We start from the raw sequence: 19,002 nt of genomic DNA on the forward strand, positions 1-19,002 counted from the left end.
CTTTCTTTCTGCTGCTTATTCCTCTCCCAATGCAGCCAAGCATCTGACTAGCCTTCCTCATTGCTTTGTTACATTGCTTACCTGCCTTTAAGTCACCTGAAATAGTGACTCCTAGATCCCTTTCCTCCTCAGTAGTTTCCAGTATAGTGCCATTAATACTATATTTAACCTTAGGAGCTAAGAGACCCAAGTGCATGATTTTGAATTTTTTGCCATTAAACTGTAATTGCCACACTCTTGACCATTCCACTAGTCTACCTAGATCCTCAATAATTTGTTTTACCCCACATGATGTGTCTACCCTGTTGCATACCTTTGTGTCATCTGCAAAAAGGCATACTTTAACTTTAATGCCATTTGCAATGTCACCAATAAAGATATTAAAAAGCACTGGTCCAAATACAGATCTCTGGGGCACTCCACTGGTAACATTTCCCTCCTGTGAATGCACTCCATTTACCACAACTCTCTGTTTTCTATCCTTCAACCAAGATCTTATCCATTCAATAATCCTAATATCCAATCCCAAACTTTCAAGTTTATTTAGCAGTCTGCGATGTGGAACAGTGTCAAAAGCCTTACTAATATATATACTAGTCATCAAAAATAAAGAACACAAATTCCTGAGAGACAAAAAAGATTATGATACTAATAACATCAAAAATTGGTCTAGAACCCGGCCCCAAGACAGAAGTAGAGGAAGATTACCATTTAAAGCAAGAGATCACTCACAAAGCCGACCAAAACCTAGAACTGGATCACCTTCCTCCTACAAACAGCCAACCAAGCAAAGGATTGATGTGATAAGGACAGAAAATCGTTACTCAGCACTGGAACAACCATCTACAAGTACACAAGCCGACACAGGGGAACGTTTTTTAGAACAAAGACCCCAGAGACCATACAGAGACAAGGATCTACATACAAGAATAAAGGAAGTTACAAAAACAGCATTACCATTAAAAAGAAGATTACAAGAAGGGGAAAACGAGGAGGACGAAGAAGAAAACTCCAAAAAAAGATACTACCATTAGACAATCCAAAGGACAAAGGCATATTTAACCTATCAAACCACACCTTGACACAACCTCAAATCTCATTACTAAGTAAAGGGATTACTTTCGCACCAACCCAGAAACCGGACAAATTTTCAATGTTTATTGATCTTAATAAATATGTGAGGAATTTGACGTTGAAAAGACATTTCGCAAGGAAAGATACAGCCATCTTGACCAACTTCAACGCCTCAAAATCAGGGCTAAGACCCCCATCAAAATTCTATCCATTAGAATCAAAGGGATCACATATTAACATCTTTTATTATCTGGTCAAAAGGATTTAATTGAAACTGGTGATTTTAAAGTAAAGAAATACAATTTGACTAACTCAGAAAAACATGCATTAAAGGAATTGAGAACCAATGATACAATCATCCTTAGACCAGCAGATAAAGGTGGTGGTCTAGTGATTCAAAATAAAGAGGATTACATCTTGGAAGCATTAAGACTACTTGGAGACACAGCATCCTACAAACCACAACCCAAAGATCCAACGGAGGGATTCATTAATGAACTAAGATCTACATTGGTACCAGCCCTACACAAGAATTTAATTACTAAGGATGAGTATCAATATCTCATGAACAGCAATCCGGTTATACCAATCATGTACCACTTACCAAAAATACACAAGAGACTAGACGCCCCACCAGGAAGACCCATCATCGCAGGCATCGATTCCGTAACGGCACACCTTTCTGAATATGTAGACCTCTTTTTAAAACCGTATGTACAAAATTTACCCTCATACCTCAAGGACACCACTAGTGTCCTGAGTCTGTTAAAAGACTTCAAGTGGAAAGACACATACATGTGGACAACTATTGACGTACAGTCCCTCTATACAAGTATTACCCATGAGAAGGGAATAGAGGCTTGTCGTGCGAAATTAGTATCGGACCCGAACAATTCGCACCAACACTGTGACTTTTTATGTACACTAATTGATTTCATTTTAACGCATAATTATTTTAAATTCAGAGATACATTTTACCTACAGGTATGCGGAACCGCCATGGGCACAGTTTTCGCGCATAGTTACGCAAATATCTTAATGGGAATGTGGGAACAAATCCACATTTATGATAGCCCTTGGTTCATCAGCAATATCCGGTTTTATAAGAGATATATAGATGACATTATTTTAATTTGGGATGGAAATCTGTAAAGTTTTAATCAATTTATGGAAGAGATCCAAAAGAATGATTTTAACCTCACATTTACCAGCACAGCAAACAAAGAACAAGTGGAATTTCTAGACCTAGTACTCAGTAACAACAATGAAACGGTTATCACAAAAAATGTTATCAAACCAGTAGACACCAACAGCTGCCTGCATTACGACAGTGGTCATACTTTGCAGTGGAAAAACAACATCCCTTATTCCCAGATGTACAGAATAAGAAGAAACTGCACTAATGTTGAAACATTTCATGACCAATCAAACATTTATGCGGACAGGTTTAGAGAAAGGGGTTATCCTGAATACATTATAAAGGAAGCAATGGATCGAGGTGAAAAACTGGACAGAGAATCCCTCTTACAACCTAAACCGAAAGATCTGAATAAAAAGCTAATAGCACCATTTATAACTAAATTCAACTGTGAGGAGCACAAAATCAAGAAAATGTTCTCTAAACATTGGCATATCCTTAAAATGGATCCAATACTGAAGGAGCTACTACCGGAAAAACCAGAGATTATATTTAGGAAATCAAATAATTTAAAGGAAATACTCGCACCAAGTTTGCTCAAAGAACCACAAAGTGCAGCTACCGGATTTCCCAAGTGCAAAGGGATGTATAAGTGCGGACATTGTATTATGTGCAAGTTTGTGCACCCTAGCAGAAGAGTATTTTCGGACACAAGTGGTAAGAAGGAATTCAAGATAAAGGACTTCATAAATTGTAACACTACATCAGTAGTGTACCTGATCGAATGTGGATGTCAGCGGAAATACATTGGGAAAACAAAGAGATCCCTCAAATTACGCATTCAAGAACATGTGCGCAACATAAAAAATAATGTTGAAAGCCACCCTCTCTCTAGACACTTCACGGAGTTCCACAACTCAAAACCTGATACATTAACTTTCAAAGCGATTGAACGTGTAAAACTGGGTACAAGAGGTGGAGACTTACTAAGAAAACTATCTCAACGAGAGATGTACTGGATTTTCACTTTGAACACCATGTCCCCACATGGACATAACGAGGGTTATGAAATTGCACCCTTTTTATAAGCTCCTTGAGAACATCTTTCTTACCCAGCTGTTATATTGTAAATTCCTTTTTTCATATTTATTACATTGTATTTTATGTTATTTCATTATATCATTTTATTGCTATGTGCCTTCAATATCAATCTGATAGGTCCTGTCACGTGTTCTAGAATTAGTGCCTTGATCTGTCCTCCTTTATGCTAGTATCATCATACCTGTCTTTAAGATATAAACAATAAGTGCGTTAAAAAATGCATTATTATTAAGGTTTTTATCCTCATTTCCACCCCGTTTTCCTTTATTTGTCCAGCCCTTTGATTTTTATATACTTCTTAATTCCAACTTTTAATATATACATTTTTAAATCATGTGAAAGTTGGCTGTTAAAGATTTTGTATTGTTTACATATGTTAATTCCCTGCTGTTTACGTCACTTCCTGGTGACGTTATTAATTTGGTGACGACCATATTATTATTCCAATTATCTTTTTAAACCTCCTTATATATATTTTTTTTAATATGTGAGACTTGTTATTCTGTATGTATTAGCCCGACTATCAGCTTATTACATATCCCCGGCTGCCGATGTGGAAAGAGACAGGAAGTGACGCGTACGAGCCGAAAATCGTCACTTCCGGTCTCGTAGCAATGCCTCGAACGGGTTTTCATGCGCAGACGGCGTTCATGGCAAGCCGTCTGTGCAATCCAGATAAACCTTATTCTCAGGGCATCCACTATGCCACCAATGTATAAATAACACTACCTCCGATTTTAACAATTTTATACGGAGACAGGAAGTGACGTCACTTCCGGGATTAAGTAAACATTGGATGTGCGTGAAGCACATGCTTTATTAGTGCCTTTTGTCCTTTTTAAATATATTCAATGTCCTACTAAACCACCAATATCACTGTTATGTGACAGTTATCTGATTGTATATGTAATACTATATTTACTTTCGTTTTTGATGGATATGACATCACTTCCGGTTCCGGAAGCTCTCTGAACCGGAAGTAGAGGGTAAAACTGACTCAGTTAGCTATAAATAGACTATGATTCGGACTGCACTCTGATCTCCTGAAGAAGCCTTGTTTGGCGAAACGCGTTGAGAGACCTGAGCAGAATCTTACCCGGCTGCTAAGCTAAGCTATATTGATTACTCTTTTAACTAATCATCTTTATATTGTTCATTTGGATGATGTTTTATAGCCTATATTTTGAATAAATATCTTTTTAGTCATTTGACTGATACTACAACAACCTTGTTTACTGGATTTGGTGAGAGATTTCTGGATACGAGACCATTAGATGTTCATGCTGACTATTCATCTGAATCTGGTACGCTTAACTGGGTGATTGCGGGGATATCATTGTTAATCAAGAGGTATTACGCTATGCGGCGATTCCGTCTTCTCTGATTTATAGATGGTGTTGTTGGTGAGAAACATCCTGACTGGCATCTTATCATTAGGCGTGTTTTAAAGATTTCATCCGGTACGCATTTATATTTTCTCAAGTGTCATCATAACACTTTAAAGAACATACTGCACCATAGGCGCTTGTTCTTCTCCATCCTCTTTTAATATATATACTACTATTACTAATATATATATATGTATGTATTATATAATATATATATATATATATATATATAAATATATACATATATAAACATATGTGCCACACTGCCTGTGCATGTCCCCACATTATATGCCAGTGCCACACACTGTATGTGCATGCCTCCCTGCCCCAGATCACATTATACAAACCACTGCGACCGCAACACACTGTATATATATATATATATTCAGTAATTTATTCACAAAATATAGCACTAAACAGAATATCACAGATAAAAATGCCTAGAGACGTCACATGTACATGTTAAAACTAGAACATTAGAAGGTAAGATAAATAAAAAACCATATATAACATTATAAAACAAGAGAGGAATAAATTTCTCAACTAATGGGGATTGGTTAAATCAAGTAGCACCAATGCGTTTCGTCCTATTTGGACTTCATCAATAAATTACTGTGACTATTTTTATATAATACACTTAGTCTTCCAATTCTCTTTGACACCATTGGTCACTTAGAATACCTTATTCCTCTTTTCTAATTTTTGTTGTAAGCACTTATACCAGTGCTTAGTTCATTTATGGTGTAGCAGACGCCCTGTGTTATATAGGAAGTGTCAACTGGGAGACATTACTTACTATTATCTTATGGTTCAACTACTAGTGTTTTTAGAGGATACTGCATCTTGTCTCTGTTAGCTCTCTTTGTATACACACACACATATATATACATATATATGCCACACTGCCTGTGCATGCCCCCACATTATATGCCAGTGCCACACACTGTATGTGCATGCCCCCCTTGCCCCAGTTCACATTATACATGCCACTGCAACACTATATATATATATATATATATATATATATAGGAATAAAACATAATGGAAAAGGCGCTCATAGTGCAGACTGTTTATTCAATTTAAAAACAGTAACAGGTCCACGGACAAATTGTATAGGACTCGTACCATATAGCACACGCTGTGGGCTGGTTACCACACGGTTCAAAGAAAATCCATTGGCACAAACTGCATACCCGCTGGCTGCCACCCGGGACCACACACCGAGCCGCCAGCTATGGTATAGCCGTGACTCGTCGGGAAACCTCTCTGGATCAGACAGTGGGAGCAGCTGCACAGGTGGACACAGTGCGTCAGACAGGCCACGCCGGTGGCGCGGTGTGTGGTCCCGGGTGGCAGCCAGTAGGTATGCAGTTTGTGCCAGTGGATTTTCTTTGAACCATGTGGTAACCAGCCCACAGCGTGTGCTATATGGTACGAGTCCTATACAATTTGTCCGTGGACCTGTTACTGTTTTTAAATTGAATAAACAGTCTGCACTATGAGCGCCTTTTCCATTATGTTTTATTCCCAGAAATCAATCCTGCTCCAGGAGTCCGGAGCCTTCATTGGGAAAGTGCTGCTGTATTTTTCCTATACCTGTGCTACAACTCAGAGGTTTCTGGTGCTTGTAATTTTCTCTACTGTTGAGAGAAAAAGGACTGCCAGCGCACCTGCACACCTTCTAATCGAACTGATATATATATATATATATATATATATATATATATTTATATATATAAAAGAACAGAGTCCACGGCACTCCCAAATCCCAAAGGTAAATTAAATCAGATAGTATTGCCGGTGCCCTCCCAGTGGTAACAGCTGCGCTGTGTCCAATGATATGTATTGCAGAGACAGGCGGCACTCTCGGCATTTGAAATAAAGACAGACAAGCAAGTCTGATGTTCAACGTTTCAATGTCAAAGCGGCAAAGGAAAATTCCGCTTTGACATTGAAACGTTGAACATCAGACTTGCTTGTCTGTCTTTATTTCAAATGCAGAGAGTGCCGCCTGTCTCTGCAATACATACATATATATATATATATATATATATATATATATAAGTTTATCGAGAACAGCAGCACTCACGGGACTTGGTAATAAAGACTCAAAGACTCAGTGGTCCATTTCAATGTTTCAGTCCCGGCGGACCTTTATCAAGAACCCGTCATCCCAGAGTGGAAGTCGGAAGACCATTTGTACTACTTCAAGTAAGCAATTGACTGTCCAACAGTCCTTTGTGAGGAAGATGAAATATGACAGCAGTCATCCTTTTGCAAAGCGGATAACTGAGGTCTTGACAGCTATGTTGGTGTTAGATGTGCGTCCGGTATCCACCATTAGTTCAGTGGGACTTAGAGAATTGATGGAGGTAGTGTCCCCCGGTACTAAATCCCATCTAGGTTCCACTTCACTAGGCAGGCAATACCGAGAATGTACATAGAGATGTCAGAAAAAGTGTCCTCAGTGTCCTAAAAAATGCAGTTGTACCCACTGTCCACTTAAACATGGACATGTGGACAAGTGGAACAGGGCAGACTAAGTACTATATGACTGTGACAGCCCACTGGGTAGATATATTGCCTCCCACAGCAACAACAGCAGAGGCACCAGTAGCAGCATCTCGCAAATGCCAACTCGTTCCTAGGCAGGCTACGCTACATATCCCCGCTTTCCGTAAGAGGCACACCGCTGACAACCTCTAACGGAAACTGAAGGACATCATTGCACAATGGATTACCCCACTTAGACTCTCCTGGGGATTTGTGATATCGGACAACGCCAACAATATTGTGCGTGCATTACATCTGGGCAAATTCCAGCACGTTCCATGTTTTGCACATACAATTAATTTGGTGGTGCAGAATTTTTGGAAAAATGACAGGGGCATGCAGAAGATGCTGTCGGTGGCCCGAAAAACTGTGGGCCACTGTCGGCATTTAGTCACTGCATGCTGAAGACTGGAGCGCCAGCAAACACTCCTGAACCTGCCCTGACATCATCTGAAGCAAGAGGTGGTAACAAGGTGGAATTGAACACTCTATATGCTTCAGAGGATGGAGGAGCATCAAAAGGCCATTCAAGCCTATACATCCACCTATGATATAGGCAAAGGAGGGGGAATGCACCTGACTCAAGCTCAGTGGAGAATAATTTCCGTCTTGTGCAAGGTTCTCCAACCCTTCGAACTTGCAACACATGAAGTCAGTTCAGACACTTCCACCTTGTGTCGGGTCATGCCCCTCATCAGGCTTTTGCAGAAGCAGCTGGAGAAATTGAAGGAGGAGCTAAGATGGAGTGATTCCGCAAAGTATGAGGGACTTGTGGATGGAGCCCTTCATTCGCTTTGCCAGGATTCAAGGGTGGTCAATCTGTTAAAATCAGAGCACTACCTTTTGGCCACCGTGCTCGATCCTAGGTTTAAAGCCTACGTTGTATTTCTCTTTCCGGCAGTCACAAGTCTGCAGAGGTTCAAAGACCTGCTGGTGAGAAAATTGTCAACTCAAGCGGAATGTGACCCGTCAACAGCTCCTCCGTCATTTTCTCCTGCAACTGGGGCTGCGAGGAAAAGGATAATATTTCCTAGCCTACCCGCTGGCAGTGATGCAGGGCAGCCAGGAGCGAGTGCTGACATCTAGTCAGGACTGAAGGACCTGCCAACGATTACTGACATGTCTACTGTCGCTGCATATTATTCTGTTGCCAGTGAAAGAATGGTGGAGGATTATATGAGTGACAGCATCCAAGGAGGCATATCATACAGTCCGTACGTATACTGGCAGGAAAAAGAGGCAATTCGGATACCCTTTCACAAACTGGCTTTATTTTACCTAAGTTGCCCCCCTCCAGTGTGTACTACGAAAGAGTGTTTAGTGCAGCCGGTAACCTTGTCAGCGATCAGCGTAGGAGGTTACTTCCACAAAATGTGGAGAAGATGATGTTCATCAAAATGAATTATACATTCCTCTGGAAAGACCTTTAACAGCAATTGCCTCCAGAAAGTACACAGGGACCTGTGATGGTGGATTCCAGTGGGGACAAATTAATACTCTGAGGAGGAGGATGTACACACTGAAAGGAGTGAGAAATCGGAGGATGAGATCAACATCTTGCCTTTGTAGAGCCAGTTTGTGCAAGGAGAACTTCATTGCAGTCATGTGGCAGACCTTGTTGCTGAAATGATTGGTTTGTTAAAGTGTGCATGTCCTGTTTATACAAATAAGGGTGGGTGGGAGGGCCTAAGGACAATTCCATCTTGCACCTCTTTTTCTTCTTTGCATAATGTGCTGTTTGGGGACTAGTTTTTTAAAGTGCAATCCTGTCTGACACTGCCATTCAATTCCAGGGGTACTGCCGTATAAGTCCAGCGGTACTGCCGTATAAGTCCAGTCCAGTGGTGCTGTCTTGTGCTGCATCAGTCCATTGGTGGTGTCCTGTGTTGTATATTATTTACTCCAAATAAAAGGGTTATATACATTACTTATATTATTATCCAAATAATTTTTACAGGGTTTGCCCTATGTGATGTAGGGGTACGCTCGTCTGTGCTGCATATTATTATAATAGCTCCAAATAAAAGGGTTATTATTATCCAAATTAATTTTACAGACTTTGCCATGTGTGTGTGTGTGGTTTAGGGTTACGCTCTCCTGTGCCACCAATATTGTGCGTGTATTACATCTGGCCAAATTCCAGCATGTTCCATGTTGTTTGTGCTGCACACTTGTGTTGCTTAGCTTAATCATACAGCTACCTCATTGCACCTCTTTTTCTTCTTTGCACGATGTGCTGTTTGGGGCCTAGTTTTAATAAGTGCCATCCTGTCTGCAACTACAGTGCCACTCCTAGATAGGCTATGTGTTTGTGCTGCAAACTTTTGTCGCTTAGCTTAGTCATACAGCTACCTCATTGCACATCTTTTACGTTTTTGCATGATGTGCTGTTTGGGGCCTATTTTTTAAATCTGCCATTCTGTCTGCAACTGCAGAGCCACTTCTAGATGGGCCAGGTGTTTGTGCTGCACACTTGTTGTGTCGCTTAGCTTAGTCATACAGATACCTCATTGCACCTCTTCTACTTCTTTGCATGATGTGCTGTTTGGGGAGTAGTTTTTTTAAGTGCCATCCTGTCTGCCACTGCAGTGCCACTTCTAGATGGGCCAGGTGTTTGTGCTGCACACTTGTGGTGTCGCTTAGCTTAGTCATACAGATACCTCATTGCACCTCCTTTACTTCTTTGCATGATATGCTGTTTTGGGACTAGTTTTTTTAAGTGCCATTCTGTCTGCAACTGCAGTGCCACTTCTTGATGCAGGGCCAGATTAAGGTCCACATGGGCCTGCAGGGGGCAAACGCAGGATTTTTCCGGGGGGGGGGTTCCATAACACATTTTATATATATGTCCCAAGTAGGTCTGGCACTCCATACACCAATAACAACCACCGGTGTGCCTTTACCAAAGTAGTATATGGATACAGGTGCAATCTTTGGAAAGCAGGCACGGCACTACCGGATTGATGAATAAAGTAAGTTTACTTCAACGTTTCGGGGAATATATCCCCGTCTTCAGGAAGCAGTATAAACAGAATAATGAAAAAGACAAACCTTATATCCTGGTGAGAACCCCCTCCGCGGGCGTCAGAGACGGGTCGCGTGGTCCGGGATAGCGTGCGGCGCATCAGAATGACGTACGTCGCACTCATTACCCGGCATTGTCATGCCAACGTTAGCCGCTCTCCTGCTCCGATCGTCATCGTGGGAGCTGAAAAAAACAAACTCACCAATAACAGTAGTACAAGGAGACATGAACATAATAATGACAATATTAAACAACTCACATATAATAAAGTTAATATGCATTAGCAGCAATAGAATTACCAACAAGGAATAGACACTAAAAGCAAAAAGTACTTTCAAAGTGCACATAGTGATTATAGACAACGTGCAGGTGAAAAAATTCATTCACATTAAAGAGGCATATTCAGACAGATGTTATATACAAATTATATGAACGCATTCCAAGTGATGCGCTCATTGAGACCCATAGGAGACACAGTACCAAATCTGAAAATCCAAGAAGCCTCTTTTTTAAGAAGAATACCCTGACGATCACCGCCACGTATAAGTGGAGGGACATGGTCGATAATCTTATAGCGTAGCGAAGCCAAAGTGTGTCCTCTATTTCTGAAATGAGCCGCTACGGGCTGTTCCATAGGTTTTACCTCCAGAGCAGCCTTAATAGCGGACCGATGGAGGGCCATCCGTTCTTTAAAAGTTCTCGTTGTCATGCCCACGTAATAAAGCCCGCAAGGACAAATAATAACGTACACTACATATCGTGTAGTACAAGTTACCACATGTCTAATGTCAAATTCTTTACCAGAGTGAGGATGTTTGATACTGGAACCTGTTACCATGTAACTACAAGTGACACATGAGGGACAGCGGTAGCAGCCCGTTTTTTTTGTAGAATAATTAAACAAATATATATATATATATATATATATATATAAACCAAAGAAGTATATCTCTGTGGAGCGCACTTATTGAAGTATTGTTCGATATAATTATACTTAGTTAAGAATGTGATTTAGTATTTGGTTACTGATGAAGAGAGGATGACTTAACAGACACACCCTTTTGCTTTAAAACACTTGTTTCTTTTTATTGCTAAAAACAATTTTAAATTCTCTTTTCCATTAAAAGAAGTTGATGAACATTTTTACAATGTATTATTGTTCATTACAGACACAAAAATGACTTTCAACCTTTCCAAACAATAAAGTATTTTCATCCAACGCGTTTCGTCTTACAGCGACTTCTTCAGGGGTGTTTTTTATGAATGATAAAAAATTTGTTTAATTTGAAACGGCTGTATTTTCATAAAGATATGGTCCACAATATGCTTAGAATTATTTTAAAAATAATTGACTTCCATAATTTAGCAATGTTTGGTAGAACTTCTTATTTGAGAACACCTGGTAATAAATATTATTCTTCCAAGTAATGACTTGTAGTTAGTTTATCCAACTTTTTATTTGTAATTTTCCCGCAATTCTTTCCTATATCAAAAAAGAATCCAAAGTAGCCTGAATATAATTAAGCCTCTTTAATTTACAAACAGCTCTCCTATATGCCTGCATGCATAGAGATCCAGAAGTGGAAGTTTAATATCGGTCTCTTTCGACAGGGGATCATCTCTATGTAGAAGCATGCCCATCGTTAATTGGTATCTATATATTTTCATTTATTTATTTTTTTTCACTAAAAAAACAAGAGTTCCAATTTTAGAGTCCAAATTTAGAGCGCATTAAGGGTTTGTTTAGTCTTATATATATATTGATAATGTCGATATTATCTTAGACTGCAAAGCTATACCTCTAGATACACTATTACCGTGGAGCCGCTATGGCCGCTAGACTGAATACACGTGCTACGCACTTTGTACGCTATTTGCGTACAGAGTCCCGCATGTGATACGTACTTGGCGTACACATGCCAAGCTGAGCGTACAGAGTACACACAGCGTGCGCACACACAATTGATAACCTTTAAACCTTGTTAATGATATAATGCAATGATATGATTACACTTTAGACCCTTAGCAGCAAAGTACTGCAACGATGTTATAGCTTAAACCTTAAGTAGCGCTGACGGTATAAAGTACCCACAGTGCGTACACCTTATCAATACCTATACACCTTATACAGATAAATACACTCTAAGACCCTTGCAGGAAAGTGAAGACACAACACCGATTTGTAGTTGAAACCACAGGGTTCTAAGGCCACCGTGGATTATTCCAAAAGGTAAAAACAGTACAAATCATACACTACAGGCTAACAAGATAAATCTAAACAGAATAATGGCTACAGAGAATGTACATACGTGAGAATGTTCGCAAGCGCAACCCGGCCGGTCCTCCGCTAGTCAGATAGAAAGCGTTCAGAGTCTTCTGACCGGCCAGGCAACAACGGTCTTTTTATACACAACTTACATACACAATACAATGGTCACTGTAATCTCATTGTCCATTGGACACAGAGATGTGTCTTTTCATTACAGGTGAGGTCATAGGTTGATTTGAAAAGGTGGGCGATGTCTTTCCCCAACTGCTCTTGTGGGTGGTATCCTCTAGATTCCCGCCGCATACATAATATACAGTAAATACAGTTAATATCTATATTCTACTTTTGCACATAACTATACGCAGGAACATGCGATCTTTCTCTAACCAACACCGGAATGTTACCCTCAAAATACCCTACAGCTGGATACTAGACATCACCTTCCAACCTTTATCTGACCCTTCCTATCATGCAAAGGCGAATCCCTTAGTTCTGGAACTGTTTAAACTATTGATACTCGCTGATGTGGTGCAAGGGAACTATGGGTACAAAATGCACTATTTGGGTTAAATATGTAATGTTCTAATAACCCTCTACGCGCTCACAAACTCCGCCGTAAATACCCATATCACGCGCATGATCGCCTGAGCGATTCTACGCAAATTGCGGATATGTGCACGCACGCTGGACTGAGTGCACGAGCAGCGGGCATGTGCATGGGGTTAGTACAAGGCATATGCATTACAATATTTTTCGACTTTGACAGTACACCCTTTGGCAGTCAACAATAACTGCCACTATCTAAACATTGAACAAAAAAATATACAATACAATATCTACATATGGTTGGATAAAAATATGCAATACATTATCCATAAAATAATTGGATGGTAGTAGGAGAGGTGTAGGCGGGAAATGTATGACCTAGTGGGACAGTAAAAGCATGTATGTATGAAATCCATGTCTGAGGGGCATGTATCATCGTGCCGTATATGTTCTAGATAAGCTTCGAGGTATTGCGAAGTATACATTAAATCCTTCTCATCCCGTATTAAGGGTCTGTAAGTGGGCCAACAAACACTACCGAGCTCTTTTCGGCTTCTGGTTCCAACAAATGGGGTGCACATTTAGTTGATGATACATGGAGGGGGAACACATGTGAATGCTAATATATGTATATATATCACCTGTCGACTATGTGTGTCACTACCTGAAGGTTGTAGAGATGAAGATATGACACGTATCACAAATACAATCACATAACATTTATGCAATCGTTCTTGGGTGTTGATCGAAGTCTTGTCCGGATGGGTGTATTTTTTTTCTGAGAGTGTTCATCAAAGTCTTTTCTGGATGGGTGTATTTTTGCTGAGAGTGTTCATCAAAGTCTTTTCTGGATGGGTGTATTTTTGCTGAGAGTGTTCATCAAAGTCTTTTCTGAGTGTATTTTTGCTGAGAGAAAAACAGAGGAAAAACGGGTGAAAGAAACGGACCGTGGAATCACGTCTTATCACAACATTGTCTCTATTGATGGGTCATAAATTAAATCAGTTGCTGTACCAATGCCCCCGCTCCTCAAACTCATCACTTTGGTACCACGCTTGAGCCGCGTTAAAATTTTAACACATCTAAATATCAAACCAATCATTATGAAAACTCCCAGGATACAAAGGAGAAACTTTCCTACACTCACGATAACATGTTGAGCCCATTCTCCTAAACCTGAGAACCAATTGCGTGGGTTCAACCATGAGACCCAGCCGGTCAGTTCATTACTCACAGCAGTAAGAGTAAGGTTGTGTCTCCTCCGGAACTCCCACTTCAACTGCAAGATATCGTCCATATTTTGATCTATGACCTCAGTTGGGTCATCAGTGCTGTTTGTAATGTACGTGCAACACTTCACACCATACTGAGTTGCCAAGGTGACACAGTACCCGCCTTTCACCGCTGTGATATAATTTAGAACCATCCTGTGCTGGATCAGTTCCGTTTTGTAAGCTTGCAAATCCCTCCCTGTATACCTGAAGGTGTCATCACACATCTCCGTGATATTATCTATCAGGTTCGCTAGCGCATGAATATACCTATAATTTATAATTCCTCTGGCGGTACGAGTGATATCTAACGCGAGAAGGAATTGAATCCCGGTGGATTCGTGGATCAAATCAGAGGCTGCGTGCTCTGTCCTATCTGTAATGTGTCTCTTAAAGTATAAAAAAAAATTTTTTATTAAAACATTGCTTCGTATTACAGAGTCAGTTGCATCAACAATAAGTAAAGATATGCAAATAGCGTCATAATATGATGGAATGAGAACATTAAATAATCATAGTGGATCTTCTCATATATATTACACAATCTCACAGACATCATATAAAAGAAAGTGCAAAACAAAAGTATACACTAAAGACCTGCCAGTCTAACCATAGCGGAGATATGAGGAGGCCGGGGCCCCGCAGCACCCCCAACCCCTAGCTTGTCAGTACTATAGGAGGATCCCCAATTGCCATTCGGGTTTCAAACCATTCAGTGTTTTTAAGTGAAGTTTGAATTCTAGTCTGGAAATCTACCGGGAGGGTAGCCACATAGCTTTCCCAGGATTCAAAAAATTGCCCTACCAGCTTGTCTTTTTGCAAAGATGTTTCTATCCAGTGCATTTGAAATATGTGATGCAGTTTCCCTTTGAACAAAGACAAAGTAGGAGGATCCCTATGTATCCAGGCCTGTAGGATTGCCTTACGTGCAGCTGCACTGATTGCCAGTAGTAACCGTCTACCCCCCTTCGTTATCCTTTGCCCAGCTGGGATTATTCCAAAGATTGCCCATTCTGCTGTAAACGGGATAAAGTTTACCAGATGTTCCGTCGCATATTGGCGTACCTGAAGCCAAAAGCGACGAAGGAGTGGGCACGACCAGAAACAATGCACTAGGTCCGCTTTGGGGGTGTGGCATTTCAGACATTTGTCCGAGTCCATCATCCCTGCCTTATATTGTTTATATGGGCAAAAGTAAGCTCTGTGAACTATATTATAAAACATCTCCTGGTATTGTGCTGAGGGCAGAAGTTTGCAGGAATGTAGCAAACTTTTCAATAGTATATCACATGTCATTTCAGGAAAGTCTGATATCCATTTGCGTATTCCTGAATCTGAATGGGAGTGATCTAGCTGGGCGCTTAAACGTTTGTAATGTAGTGAAAGGGCTTTCTTTGTGGCTGGAGGTGTACGTAACAGGGCATCTAGTGCATTATTCAAGTCCTCCCCTGACAATGCCATAAGTACCAAGCAGGTATAATGTTGCAACTGGAGAAAAGCCAACGGATAATCATGTTGGAATGGAAATTTTTCCTGCGATTGAGTGAATGTGAGAGGTTTCCCTGTTCCTGTATCAACTATTTGTCCTATGTCCTGCAGGCCCTCATCATGGAACATCGTAAAGGGGAATCCCACCTCCCCACGCTGGAAGTCAGGGTTGCCTAGAAATCGCAGAAACAAGGATTTGTGTCCCCCCAAGTTTCCAGATCGTCTCAAGGAGTGCCAGAGGTGATAGACCGACCACAGAAGGGGATTATCTTTCAGATCCTGATCACAGTCCGCCTCCATACAATGAAGGAAGTTTATCAAGTTTTTAGATTTTATGAATTGTGCCTCAAGGTGTGTATTTGCATATGTGTCTTTATCGTTTATCCAGTCTCTCAGGAATCTCAATAAAGATGCGTGGTTATAAAGCAAAACGTTTGGGAAGTTAATTCCGCCATTAGATTTTGATTGTTGTAGTTTGTGCATGGCAATGCGAGGCCTCTTGCCTTTCCATATAAACTGCCGAAACAGTTTAGTTATGTGGGTCAGATCTGATCTACTGAGTAATACCGGGAGAGACTGTAAAACATATAATAACCGTGGAAATGTACACATTTTTATCAAGGCAGCTCTCCCTAGATATGACAGCATTAAATGGTTCCATTATAGGAATTATAGGAATCTGTCTCCCCCATACCGGGCGTTTTACCCCGTGTTTTAAATATAGTCCTATAGACTTTGAGAGATTAACCTGGAACCCTGAAATTTGTCCAAATTTATCTAATAGATCTAAAATATCCTGCAATGAATCTTTGGGGTTCCCAATATAAACTAACACATCGTCCGCGAATGCAGACAGCTTTATCTCTTTTTCCCCAATTGGGATACCCTGATAAATCATTGAGTTCTGTAGTACTCGGAAGAGGGGGTCTATGGATAAATTAAAGAGAAGGGGTGACAGGGGGCAGCCCTGTCTTGTACCTCTTTGCATAGAAATCGGAGGACCCCGTTTGCCGTTAATCAGTAAAGAGGTCGTCGTAGCAGTATAGAGATACTTAATAATATTTATAAAATTCTCGTTAAACCCTCTGTAGTGCAACACACTAAACAGGTGATGCCATGACACTGAGTCAAAGGCCTTGCGTGTGTCTAGGCTTAAAAGCATGTGTTCCAAATTGGGGGTATTTCTGGACGCCACTGCCGCCGCTATGGCTGTACGGATGGCCTTGACTGATTGACGGTCACGCACAAAACCATACTGATGTTCTGTCAGTATATCCGGGAGAATTAGCTGCAATCTATTCGCTATGATTTTTGTGAAAATTTTGAAATCAGAGTTTAAGAGGGAAATGGGCCTATATGAATCCTCTAACAGTGGGTCTTTATCCGGTTTAAGGATAAGAGTAGTGTACGCCTGGGAGAACGTCGGATATATGGGATGTTCCCGATATAGTTTGTTATAAAGTTCCAATAACGTTGGCATGAGTTCGCGCTGTAATAATTTATAATAAGTCCCAGTAAACCCATCAGGACCCGGTGACTTATTGGGTTGCAATGATGTTATAACTGCTCTAATTTCTTCTTCCCGAATGTACCCATCTAATATTTCTTTCTGTTCCGAGCTAAGAGTGGGTAAATTCGCCTGAGACAGAAAATCCCTCTGCAGGTCTTCCTGCGGGGAGATAGGATTATAGAGTTCAGTGTAAAATTCACTGAGATGTGTCAAAATATCAGTGGTTTTAGTATGGGTTACACTCCGGGTGTTATCCCTTAGGGCCGCAATAAAGGAACGCTTCCTCCTTGCTTTGGACATTGTGGCCTGCAACTTCCCAGTTCTATTTCCCCATTTGTAGTAATGAAATTTTGTAAAATCTAAGCGCTGTTGTGCCTGGGCCGTTAAAAAGGCATCAAGTAATTTTTTATCACGCAAATATATTTCCAGAAGATTCTCTGAAGGATCAGTTTTGTAGGCATTAAAACTACTGGACATGGCTGCATACAATGTATGATATTGTTTGGAGCTGTCTTTCCTTTTTATTGCTACGTATCCAATTATATGACCTCGCAGTACCGCCTTTGATGTCTTCCAGAACAGCACCGAGTTATCCAAATGCTCTATATTATCATCCACAAAATTATTCCAAGAGTGTAGTAGAAATGTTCTGAATTCATCTGTTGCGGACAGGTAATCTGGGAAACGCCAAAGGCGGTCCACACCCGCATTGGAGCCAGCATATATCTCCAATCGCACCGGTGCATGGTCCGAGACGATTATGTCATCTAAAACCGCGTTTTTGGTCTGATCCAAAAAGTGGTCTGCCAACAAAATGTAGTCTATCCTTGACAATGAGCCATGCACCCTGGATAGATGGCTATAGGACCTGTCAGTCTGGTGTAATAGGCACCATGGATCGCTCAAATGTAGAATATCCCTCATTTCCCGTAAATACTTCCAGCATGGGGAGGACGGCCTCACGGTGTGAGACGATTTATCCAATGCGGGGTCGTCTACTGTATTGAAGTCCCCACCAACCACCAGAGTGTAGTTAACCCTGCTAGCCAAGATCTGAGTGAGTCGGCGTAAAAATTCTCCAGTTGCCACATTGGGCGCGTATAGGTTTACTAGTGTAAATTTGTTACCCTCAATCAATGTATCTAGTATTAAGTAGTGACCTTCAGTATCCGCTATAGAATCCAGGATTTCATATCTTAGTTGTTTGTGAAATACAATCGCCACCCCTCTGGATTTAGAAGAGTAAGAGGCTTGTACACACTCCGCTATCCAAGGGGCGCGTAGCGTAGACTCATCACTCCAATGGGTCTCCTGTAGAAAGGTTATAGAGGGGTGTTTTCTACGAAGGTGGGTGAGAATTTTTTTCCTTTTAATTGGGGTGTTTAGTCCTCCCACGTTCCAGGATAGTATGGAACAATGGGCGTTATCCCTAACATTAGGGACGTCAGAGGTATCACCCGCCATCAGTGTCGAAAATAGAAGAGGAGTAGCCACGACCCAACCTCCCCCCCGTGGACACAAGGAAAAATTTCCCTACAACCAGGAGGGGCACCGGGTGGGCCCCAAGTGTCATGAGACGCGAGCCCCAGCCTCCTCCCTCCCCCTCACATCTCGGAGTCCCTGTCATACAATCAAGGCA

Source organism: Pseudophryne corroboree, chromosome 5, assembly GCF_028390025.1.
Source record: "Pseudophryne corroboree isolate aPseCor3 chromosome 5, aPseCor3.hap2, whole genome shotgun sequence".
Lineage (NCBI taxonomy): Eukaryota > Metazoa > Chordata > Amphibia > Anura > Myobatrachidae > Pseudophryne > Pseudophryne corroboree.